The sequence below is a fragment of the Microcebus murinus genome, chromosome 5 (genome assembly GCF_040939455.1).
Source record: "Microcebus murinus isolate Inina chromosome 5, M.murinus_Inina_mat1.0, whole genome shotgun sequence".
NCBI classification, from domain to species: Eukaryota; Metazoa; Chordata; class Mammalia; order Primates; family Cheirogaleidae; genus Microcebus; species Microcebus murinus.
Genome location: NC_134108.1, coordinates 38,571,154 through 38,582,430, shown reverse-complemented (window position 1 = coordinate 38,582,430; position 11,277 = coordinate 38,571,154). Strand labels below are relative to the sequence as shown.

General features: G+C 35.7%; 1 pseudogene; it reads left to right on the top strand.

Annotated features, from left to right (window-relative positions):
• Positions 1-7,477: 7,477 nt before the first annotated feature.
• On the top strand, positions 7,478-9,273 carry LOC105878223 (bifunctional purine biosynthesis protein ATIC pseudogene; annotated as a pseudogene).
• The last annotated feature ends 2,004 nt before the right edge of the window (positions 9,274-11,277 follow it).

Below are 11,277 nucleotides of genomic sequence, written 5' to 3'. Positions count from 1 at the left end.
GAATGTTCTTTTGAAAATAACTGAAATGGTTCTATTAAGCAAAGAAGAAACTATTAGGTTACTGAGGACATAATAGAGATCATAAGAACAAATGAAAAAATTTAGGGAAACAAAAGAGCCTGAATCTTTGGCGCTAGTATCAAGACCTCAGGGATCATCTCCTTAGAGTGCTAAGAGAGGCTGAGATCCATCACTTTACTTTTTCATGTCTTCCTTTGAGATACAAATTTCCACACAGACAGTGTGATTGATGTAGCTTGAATCACATATCAGCAACTTTGGGGTGGGATGAGGGCTGAGCAGGGAGGGGGAATCCTGATTGCCATCTCAGCAAAACCAAGTAGAATGGGATAGGGCAGGACATGCACCCATAAGAAAGGGTATCGAGAAGCACCAAAGCAGATGGAGCCATTATGATTTGTGAGCTGACAGTGTTCATGTTCTATCATGATAACAAAAAAGTATAGCAGAAAAAGGGAGGTGGAAGGGGGATAGGGAGGAAAAGAGAGCACAGGTGAGTAATTGGAAATGCCAGAAATTTCAGAAGATGGTTGCAGCTGAAGGAACTACTGTGCGTTCCTGGCACACAACTATTTGAAACAAAGAATATAAATGATATATCCATTTGTCTTTGAAATAAAACACTAACTATAGATTTATGTCATGAAAAATTCTCTTGAAATTTATTCTGATAACAATGTTTAATATATATCTGTATCTCTTTTTCCCCTTTCACCTGTTTTATAATCCCAGATTTAAAACCTAAACTGGGTTAATGGCAAAGAATAAAGACTGTCATTTTATAAAGATTTTTTTCCCCATTATTACAGAGTTAATTGAAAAGGGGATCCATCTTCAGTTCTCCTCTGATGCAGGTAATACATGGGGTATATTTACAAGCTCCTCATTGAAGGTCACTAGTAAATTTAAGTGACCTCAGTCACTCTGCCCTGACTAAGACTTTGCCAAGTTTTGTTTTTATTAGTTTTGTGCCAGTTAAAATAATGGACTCGTACACCTTTGATAGAAGGTTTACTTTATATTATTTTAAGAAAAATTGTTTCACCCAATTTGATGCTTTCATTTTACTTTTCCATTTTGTATTACATGCAATATATATTAAAACTTTGAACAGCCTTATTACTACCTTTTGACAATAATTATAATCCATGGGAATGTTCATTAATAAAACAGTGCTTAAGGAAACTATGGCTTATATATATATATATGGAACAATATGCAGCAGTTAAAAAGAATGAAGCAGCTCCATCTGCACTGCCAAAAAATATTGAGTGAAAAAATCAAATTGCAGAACATACAGTATATTGTATAATTCATATAAAATTAAACAAATGCAAAGTTACATACATATGTATATAAATGCATTGAAGAGGGTCTAGAAGGGCCTGGAAAGGTATGTATCTGGGGAGGGATTAATTGAACATAGTGGAAAAAGATACAATAGATTTTTGGTATCATTGGAATTTTAAACGGAATGTGTTTCTTAGCACAATTAAAAACAAGCCTTGAAAATTTTAAAAGAAAATTTGATAAAAAGGGGTATAAATAAACCTGTAAAAACAATGTGAATAGTTTCCTTCATGATCACAAATCTTCAATTAATTCAAGCTCACTAATTAAAATGCACAGGTTGGTCTTCCTAATTAGATGATAAGTTTTTAGATAGAGGTCAAGGGCCAAGTCCTTCATATCAATGTTTGGCACCTCTAGCACTGACTATATTGCCATGATCCAGATTGTATCAGTACCCCAAGAATCAATGCTTGTTTCCAGTTCTACATATCATTTAGTAATTGTGTTTTTTTGTATGCCAGAAGCTTAATGTTTTAGTTCTCATTGAAAAAAACAGGTATTCTCAACAAATATCATAAAAAGTATTAGCAAACTCATATTATGTACTATGTACTAGGCACTATTATAAGTGGTTTGAAGATATAAATCTTATTTAATAGTTTTTATAATTCAATGAGGCATGTCAGGTGTTTCTAACAGTTTCTAAAACTTAGAATAAACAGGTGAGCTTTTTAACAATACTTTCTTATTCATTTAGGAGGAGTGATCATCACCCTTGTTTAAAAACTCCCCATTTGATTCCAAATGTAAATTGAGTTAATAATCAGTGAAGTAGGCATTATTAAACACCTCTATTTTTCAATAGAAAAACCTAACTCAGAGAAGGTAAGTAATGCAATAATTACATGATGAGGCCAATCTGGCTCTAAGACTTGAATTCTTAAATGATGTAATGGTAAAAACATCCTTTGAGTTAGATACATCTGGATTCAAAACCTTAACTCTCCACTTAATAGGTATTTGGTCTTGAGCAAATAATTTAACACCCTTAAGTCTCAGTTTACTCAGCTATAAAATGGGCATAATGGTAACTACTTCACTGTGCTTTTATAAGGATTAGAGAAAACAAAATGCATGTAACATGGTAGGTGCTCAATGAATGGTAATTGCTATTACTAATACTGAGACACTGGTATTATTAACAAACTCTGAGAGATGGAGAAAGGAAATCTCCATCTTGTCAGGATATGCTTATTGCTTACTTGCTACGAGCTGCTGCTTCTTCCTAGCATTTAAATATTTAATTAGTGGAATATAATATTATTATAATTCAGGTGCTGCTTATCCCAACCTGAGACCTTGAAATAGCCTTTTGAATTCCTAATATTTAAGTATTAAGTTAAAAGCATTATATTCAGAACACAATTTAAGGCAAATCAGGGATTATAAATGAAACCTGCAGCTCATCCTTTGGCAAGTATCTTCTGGAAAAGTTACTGGTTATTTGACACATGTATTACATTATCCACTAATGTAATTGGCATTTGCTTGCTTTTATTGGTTTTAGTCTGACCTTTCATAAAACTGATCTCTTTTGTTTCCATTACTTTATTTGGAAGATGATGTGGTCTGAGGGCTAGACCTGGTGCCAAGAAATGCCATAGTTCTAATCTCACTGTGGTCCTTGAAAATTAATAATTATTAATTTTAAGATCTGCACCTATAGAGTGAATAAAATCATATGGTAGCCCTAGTGATGTTCTGAGAAATAAGGCATGAACGTATGATCACAAATGAATAAAATGTTTATATTTACTCTCACCACTGTATTTCCAAAATGGCAGCAGCATTTTAGAAAGGCAGCTGCTCCAAAAGAACTGTCTTGTCTTCCTGTCAGTAAAAGAAGCTCAAGAAAGGAAACATCTTTGCTCATTAAGAAAAAATTCCACTCCAGATGTATATGGGAATAGACATGTATATGTGTGGTTTACCATATGCAGTGAGAACAGTCATAAGGTAGAGCAGGAAATATGAGGATGCCCGAGTCTAGTCTTAATTTAACTGAAATACTAATTCACTTAGTAGTTTGGGTGTTTTTATCTATAGTGTCTTTTTTACTTTCAGTAAAGTTTAGGAAAAAATTGAATGGTGAAAATGATGTTATTGACTTTGCAGGTAGTATAAAAACATAACTACGCATGTTGCTCTTCTAATATCATATCTCTGCAATTGTTAGATACACAGACATTGCTGTTCACATGGAATACAGATGAGGACTGAAAAAAAATAAGTTATCTCAAATATACCAAAAATTAAAGTATATTATCTCAATTCACGATGCTTCTACCAGTGATTCAAAACAGTAATTGAAGAACACACAAAAACTGATTCCTTTATGTAGTTCTAAATATTTAGCATTTCATCAATTACCAGTAGAAAGAGAAAATATCTTAAAAGTTTTCAACTAATTAGTAAATTTACACTCTGCAGAATGAAATAGTGTAAAATGTAGTTAATATTATTTGTTTCTTTACAAAAAGCATTACATTAATAAATATACAAAATTACTGTTTTTCTGTTTTCATTTGTTAAAGTGAAATACACATTATTTTAAAAATTGAAGTGTTAAATCTTCCCTCCCATCCTTTCTCCTTTTCTCGTACTGCAACTCAGATGACTTCAAGGACATGACCTAGCTTTGTAAAATAATGTTTTGCTGATACAGAAGACAATAATTCAAACATAGATTAAATTTCACTTTCTAATCTTAAGGGCTTTTTAAAAATAGAAATTTGTTTGGAAAGTAATAGTTTGGTGTTTACTGAACCTCAGACTTTCAGATGAAATCTTTGATCTCTTACTCACTCTCATAAATCTCTCAGCAGCAAACCATATTTCGGTCACATAAAAAACTAGGATCACAGCTCTCTCCTTTACTGCTCAGAGAATTTTCTCTATGTTAGACCTTTTTATAATAAAAGAGCACCTCATCTTAGACTCCACAATATCTTTCTGGGGTTAATTATCCTAATGCTTTAGTCTTTAGGATAAGCAGAAATGGAAAATACAACAAAAATAAATTAAAAAAGGAAAGGGAAAGATTATTAAGATGGTTTTAGTTTCATTTTGAAAATTCAATTCATACTTGAAAAGAATTTTCTGTTCATCTTCTTTGTGATCTATTTCAAGACTGTATGAAAGATTGACTAATTTTTTTTGATTTCTTTCTCTGCATTGAATCTGGGTTTTCCTTTGTAAAACTTATTAAATATATTTGAAGACTATTGCAATATTTTCTGATAATCTTGGAGAAAAACAAAACAAAAATCCTGTATAATGTTATATAAATGAAAACAGAATGATTTATATTACTCTCCTTTCTTGCCCTATTGTCCTCTGGGCAACTCTGCCCCTTTTCTCTCAAACCGAGCACATCTTGATTGGCATAGCTCCTTTACTATCATTACAACTATGTCTAGAAACACTGGCATAGCATCTGTCTAATCCATCCGTTCATAGAGCAGATACAGCACTCCTGAGAGAGGAACATAGTGCAAGAATTATTTTTAATGTTTGTGTACTTTAGTCGTTACTTTTAAGTCAAATAAATATAGAAAAGCAAATTATGATTTCGGTAAGAAATTAGAAAAATTTAAAAAGCGCTTTCTTTCTTTCTTCTTTTTTTTTCAAACTATGTGGTTGCCTTCATGAATGTTTAATTAAGTAATAACACTCAACTACACACTTATATCACATTTGGGGAATTCTCTTATGAGAATTTTTGAGGAATTTATAGCCATTAGTTAAGTATTTTTTCATACTTTTATGGTTCAAAGCAACAATTAAAATTTAATTATTCAGATAACACATTGAAATTAGTTGGAATCAACAATTTTCTTCTGTAAAGAAGGTTATTCTTCAAAATATTTCATATCTGTATTATAAGGAAATACATCTCTGTATATTGTGAACAAATATTATATTAACATATTAATTGAACTTTGCATTCTAGGATTGTCTCACAAGTATAGGAACCCAAAAATAAACCCACTAAAATAACAATAAGCGTACACATTTTAAAAGAGTATTGTTCTAGTTCAGCATTTTTAAAATACTATGTTTCATCATTTGTATCTTATCAATTGCCTTTTTTGCAATATAACAGTGTCATATGCCCATTCCAGAAAAAAAAAAAATCCCCTGAAAGATGTTATTTCCCAGGCTAGTGTATATTTGGCCCTAACTTTAAAAAAGAACAAAATATGAGAGGAAGTACATAGATTTTGCACAAACATACATGGGACAAATTAAACAGATCTGAGATGAAGCAAATTGTTTGCATGTGTGGCTTTATCTTTATAGCCAAAATGATTTACTCAGTCAAACATGTGAGCTGAACCTGGCTTCAGTGCTAGAAATTATCCCAACCTATGCCATGCTGTCCACGCAACCTCCTAACTCTGTGAGGACAATTTAACTCTGCACACTTACATGTGGCAGGTGGTGTGCTAGGCTCTGTTCTAGACACTGTAGGTGGTACCTAGATAAGACATAACCAGAGGGCTCACGGGGCAGCAGGCCCGGTAGTTAAAAAACAAAATACAGTAAACCATAATTTATGAAGTTCATAGGGATTCAAAGATCACAGAGATTCTGCACCAATTTAAGGGGGTCAGGGGATAATAGAAAAGAATTTTTTGGAGGAGTCTTTCAAGGATACAGATGTTTCAAGTGGTGGAGATAGTGGGAGAGAAGTTGAGAGGCCAAGAAACCCAGGAAGAGGAGGTAGGAAGTAAGACTTTAATGATAGGCTGGGGATAAGGAGTAGGATTAGCAACGTCTTATACTTTCATTTCTCAAGCAAGACTTGAGCCAATTAAACCATGAGCAAGATTGCTTTGCCATGGTAAGAACTACTTGTTAACAATTAAAAATGAAAATCTCTTTCATATGACTGCATACAGCTCCTTAACTCAGTTTAATGGAGCATTCAATGTCAATATAATTTGGTGACATTACTTAGAACTGATTTTATTGCTTTATGTATATATATAAAGCTGAACATTTGCTTTCTATATGTGCAATAATTTAAAGTGTAAACTAATTGGGAAAACAATATTTCAACAGGCCATTTTGTTTCATGCATGAAATGAATATGAGTGGTATCTGTACTCTGCCAAATAAGTTGTTTATTCTGAGGGATAAATCTCTAGGAATTTTGTAGACACCAAATCCCAATTTTCTCATCAGCATTTCCATTTTTCTATTAGCATTTTTAATGTTATCTAGGAGTCAAAACTAATCTTTAAATAATAGCACTTCACAGGAATAGTATTTCATGTGTGTTATTATCCTGGTCTGAAAGGTGTTTGGATTATGTCTGAACCTATGTCTATTTTGTTTACTCAGGAGTGAATTTTGTCAAATTTTTTAATTTAATTTTTCCTCAGATTTATAGAGTAATATTGTCATTCTTATTATGAGAAAACTGGTGATCCTCAATGTAAAATAATTTACCCCAAAGCTAGTAAATGATGGAATCATTATTCAAATGTAGTGTTTAGATATAAATACATAAAATTATTTCTCAGATTCCTTTGTTACTGGTGTTTTGTGTATTCCTTTTCCGTTGGACATAACAGTGAAATTTTAAGGCCTCACACAGACATTGTTTATATTTCATAAACAGAAGAAATCAGTTTATAGAAATTCACTCATATCATCTCTATCCTGAAATTGATAAGGCATTAAATATTTCAAATCAATGAGGATAAAAACTCAGCAGTGTCTGAGATTGGAACATCCAACACTGTTTCCCAAATCTGAAATCTATTTTGCCAAGGAATTTTTCCCTTAATTTAAAAACTACATCTTGTGCAAAAGATAATAGGAAAATTTAATCCAAATATTTCTGATTCATTTATACTCAGGCTCATATTTTTTGGGGGGGGTAAGGGCAGTTATGAATAAAATTATTTTCAAGAACTGAATAAAGGGTTTTGACTTTTTTTTACAAGTACAATGTTTAATGGAGTGGAGTGTAAATTAATTCAATATTAAAGCATTAAAGGTTAATTTAAAACCTAGGAACTAGCCACCTCCCTCCACACGTGGTGTCACCACTGCTGCCAGCCGCTTGTCCCTGGACCCCACTCCTGCAGCCATGGCTCCGGACCAGCTCACCCTATTTAGTGCCTCTGACAAAACTGGCCTTTTGGAATTTGCAAGAAAACCGACTTCTCTTGGTTTGAATCTAATCGCTTCCAGAGGGACTGCAAAAGCTCTCAGGAATGCTGGGCTAGCCACCAGAGATGTCTCTGAGCTGAGGGGATTTCCTAAAATGTTGTGGGGATGTATGAAATCTTTGCATCCTGCAGTCCATGCGGGAATCCTGGATCCTAATATTCCAGAAGATAATCCTGCCATGGCCAGATTTGATTTCAATCACAATAAGAGTTGTGCTTGTAATTCTGTGTCCCTCTGTGAAGACAGTGGCTTCTCCAGTTGTGACTGTTGAGGAAGTTGTTGAGCGAATTGATATTGGCGGAGTAACCTTAGTGAGAGCCGCAGCCAAAAACCATGCTCGAGTGACAGCGGCATGTGAACCAGAGGGCTATGCAGCAGTGTCCACAGAGACACTGAGCTCTGACAGTAAAGGTACCTCCTTGGAAACTAGACAACAGTTAGCCGTGAAGGTATTCACTCATATGGCACAATATGATTAAGCAATTCCAGATTACTTCAGGAAATAGTTCAGTAAAGGGATATCTCAGATGCCCTTGAGGTATGAAATGAACCCTCATCAAACTCTGGCTCAGCTGTACACAATGAAGCCCAAGCTTCCCATCACAGTTCTAACTGGAGCCCCTAGATTTATAAACTTGTATGATGCTTTCAATGCCTGGCAGCTGGTGAAGGAACTCTAAGAGACATTAGGCATTTCATTGTTGCCTCTTTCAAACATGCCAGCCCCACAGGTGTTGCTTAGCGAAGATGAGGTCAAGGTCTGCACGGTCTCTGATCTCTATAAAACCCTTACTCCCATATCAACTGCATATGCAAGAGCAAGAGGGGCTGATAAGATGTCTTCGTTTGGTGATTTTGTTGCATTTTCTGATGTTTGTGATGTGCCAACTCTGAAAATTATATCCAGAGAAGTATCTGATGGTATTATTGCCCCAGGATATGAAGAAGCCTTGAAAATACGTTCTAGAAAGAAAAATGGAAACTACTGTGTTCTGCAGTTTTATAAACCAGATAAAAATAAAATTCAAACTCTCTTTGGTCTTTGTTTAAGCCAGAAGAGATATACTTGTGTCGTTAACAGGTCATTATTTAGCAACGACGTCATTACCAAGAATAAATATTTTCTGTAGTCTGCTCTCAGGGATCTCATCATGGCCACCATTGATGTCAGGTACACTCAGTCGAACTCCGAGTGCTACTCCAAGAAGGGGCAGGATACTGGCATTGGAGCAGGACAACAGTCTTGGATACACTGCACACGCCTTGCAGGGGATAAGGCAAACTATGTGTGGCTCAGACACCATCCACAAGTGCTTTCAATGAAGTTTCAAACAGGAGTGAAGAGAGCAAAAATCTCCAATGCCATTGACCAATACATGACTGTGGCAATCAGCAAGTATGAAAATTTGATAACGTGGAAGGCAGTGTTTGGTGAAGTCCCTGAATTGTTAACTGAGGCAGAGAAGAAGGAATGGGTTGGCAGACTAAGTGAAGTTTCTATCAGCTCTGATGGCTCTTTCCTTTCAGTGATAATGTGGTAGAGCTGAAAGGAGTGGTATGCCGTACATTGCTGCTCGCTTCGGATCTGCTGCTGACAAAGGTGTGACTGAGGCTCCTGATGAACTGGAAATAATCCTCACTCACACGAATCTTCACTCTTCCACCACCGATTTTTATCACACATTATTTTATGGTCTGCATATGTGCAGGTGAATTTGTGCGTGGAATTTTGAAAATAACTTGTTTTAAAAAATGAGACGTTAAATCTTAATAATTGGATCCATAAAAAAAAATCCAGGAACTATAGATAACACAAGTTACATAGAATAAGGAAGAAAAGGAGGAAAAAAGGTTGGAATAAAGGGACAGAGAAAGGAAAGGGAAAGGAGGGAAGAGAGGAAGGGCAAGAAGAAAACAGCAAAGAAAGATAACTATTTATCTGATATTTGCATATTGCTTTAAAATTTCAAATATTTTTTCACACATATCACTTCATATTTCCTATACTTTTCAGGTATACTACTTCTCATTTCCTCACAACTTTTAATTCAATGTCATAATTTCTACTTGATAGCTAAATAGATTCAGATTGTTTACATGAAGTGCTTAAAGTCACACGGGGAGTTGAAAGAGAGCCACTTTAAGAGCTTTCTGGAACAATTTGGGCTATGAATGGTAGTGTAGCTGTGATTCGTATCTTCCTAAGCAAAGTGCAGAGCTTTACCTCTTGCCAGTGGTTCCCAACTTGAATATGCATCTGACTAACCTAGAGTCTTGTTAGAACACAGATTGCTGGGACGCATCCCCAGAGCTTCTGATTCGGGACGTCCAGGGTGAGGCTCAAGAACGTGCATCTCTCTAAATTCCCAGGAGAGACTCGAGCTGCTGGTCTGGGGCCACTTTGGAACTGCTGATTTAGCCAGCCTTCGGGAGGGTTGGCCTCTGTGTAGGAGGTCTATCTACTGTTCTCATCATGTGTGAGCTAGGACTGGAAATTTGGAATGAAACTTAATTGTTTTCCTTGCTTATTTTTTTTTAACTTTTTTTTAACCAGGAAGAGTTCTTTTTGTAATTAACCTGGGTGGCACAGACTAGAACATTTGCAATCCAACAACCAACAAATACTGCCCACCTCCAATTCCCCGTTCTATGGGGCCTTCCTGACTTCCAGAGTCACCCAAGCAGTGTCACTTCAAGGATTCAAATGACTACCTCCCTTGCCTTTTAGTCAAATTGCCTGAAATTCAGAGTTACATTTTCCCCCACACATTAGAGAGGTTTCACCTCACATTTTCCCTGCCCAATTGCAAAAATCTGGGGCTTTTTGGCTTTTATTGGCTTTTCGGCTATTATTGGCTTTTCAGTCTAAAGAATGGGATATCCCACAGGTATGAAAGCCAGTCTGGGTAACATTCCACGGAAGGAGAATGCATTTTCAGAGCCCAGGGTGGGAAAGGGGCAGGAGGAAGTAGACAACGAGAGAATTATGCCTACTGGGTTCAGGAGATGTGGGAGGAAGATTCTGAAAAGATTGAGGGAAGGAACAAAGAAAAGCACAGAGGAGACCCTCCTGCCCCGGTGGCCATGCTCACCCTGACAGGCCTTCCATGTTCCCACCCCACCCTCCTAACCAGACAGTGGGTGACTCGTGAATGGTCAACTCTAAATGGTCTGACTGTTTTTTTCAGAACAAGAGAAAACACTCAAGAAAAGAGTTTACCTAATGTTCCCAGGACATTGTCAGAAAAAAATGATCTATAGGAAATGAGAGTATTGATAATGTTAGACCACTGATAATGCTAAAACCATTTGAATAAAAAATGATAAGACTTTGGGACTATAAGACTATCTCTCTGAGTTGTGAGCCTGTTCAAGAAGTCCTGAAAGAGTAGAGAGAGTCAGTTTTACCTTTTGAAAACCTCCTATACTATTTTCTTAGTTTGTAACTTTAAATAGCAAAAGCTCAAGTCCCTCCTGAGTCAGGGTGATGTGAGGAAGCTGTGACTGTGACTCCGACTGTCATTTATTTGTCTTCAGTCTCTCTCTGTGAAGAAATATTTGGAGGAATGACAGGAAGCATCATGAGTTGTGCACCTGCAAAAGATATTTCACACATTCTTTTTTTGGACATTTTGTTATTTTTCTCCAAGTCGATATCCTTTCCATCTTGTGCAGGAAAGATCATTAAGCACTTGAGAAACATAAACATTTCACATT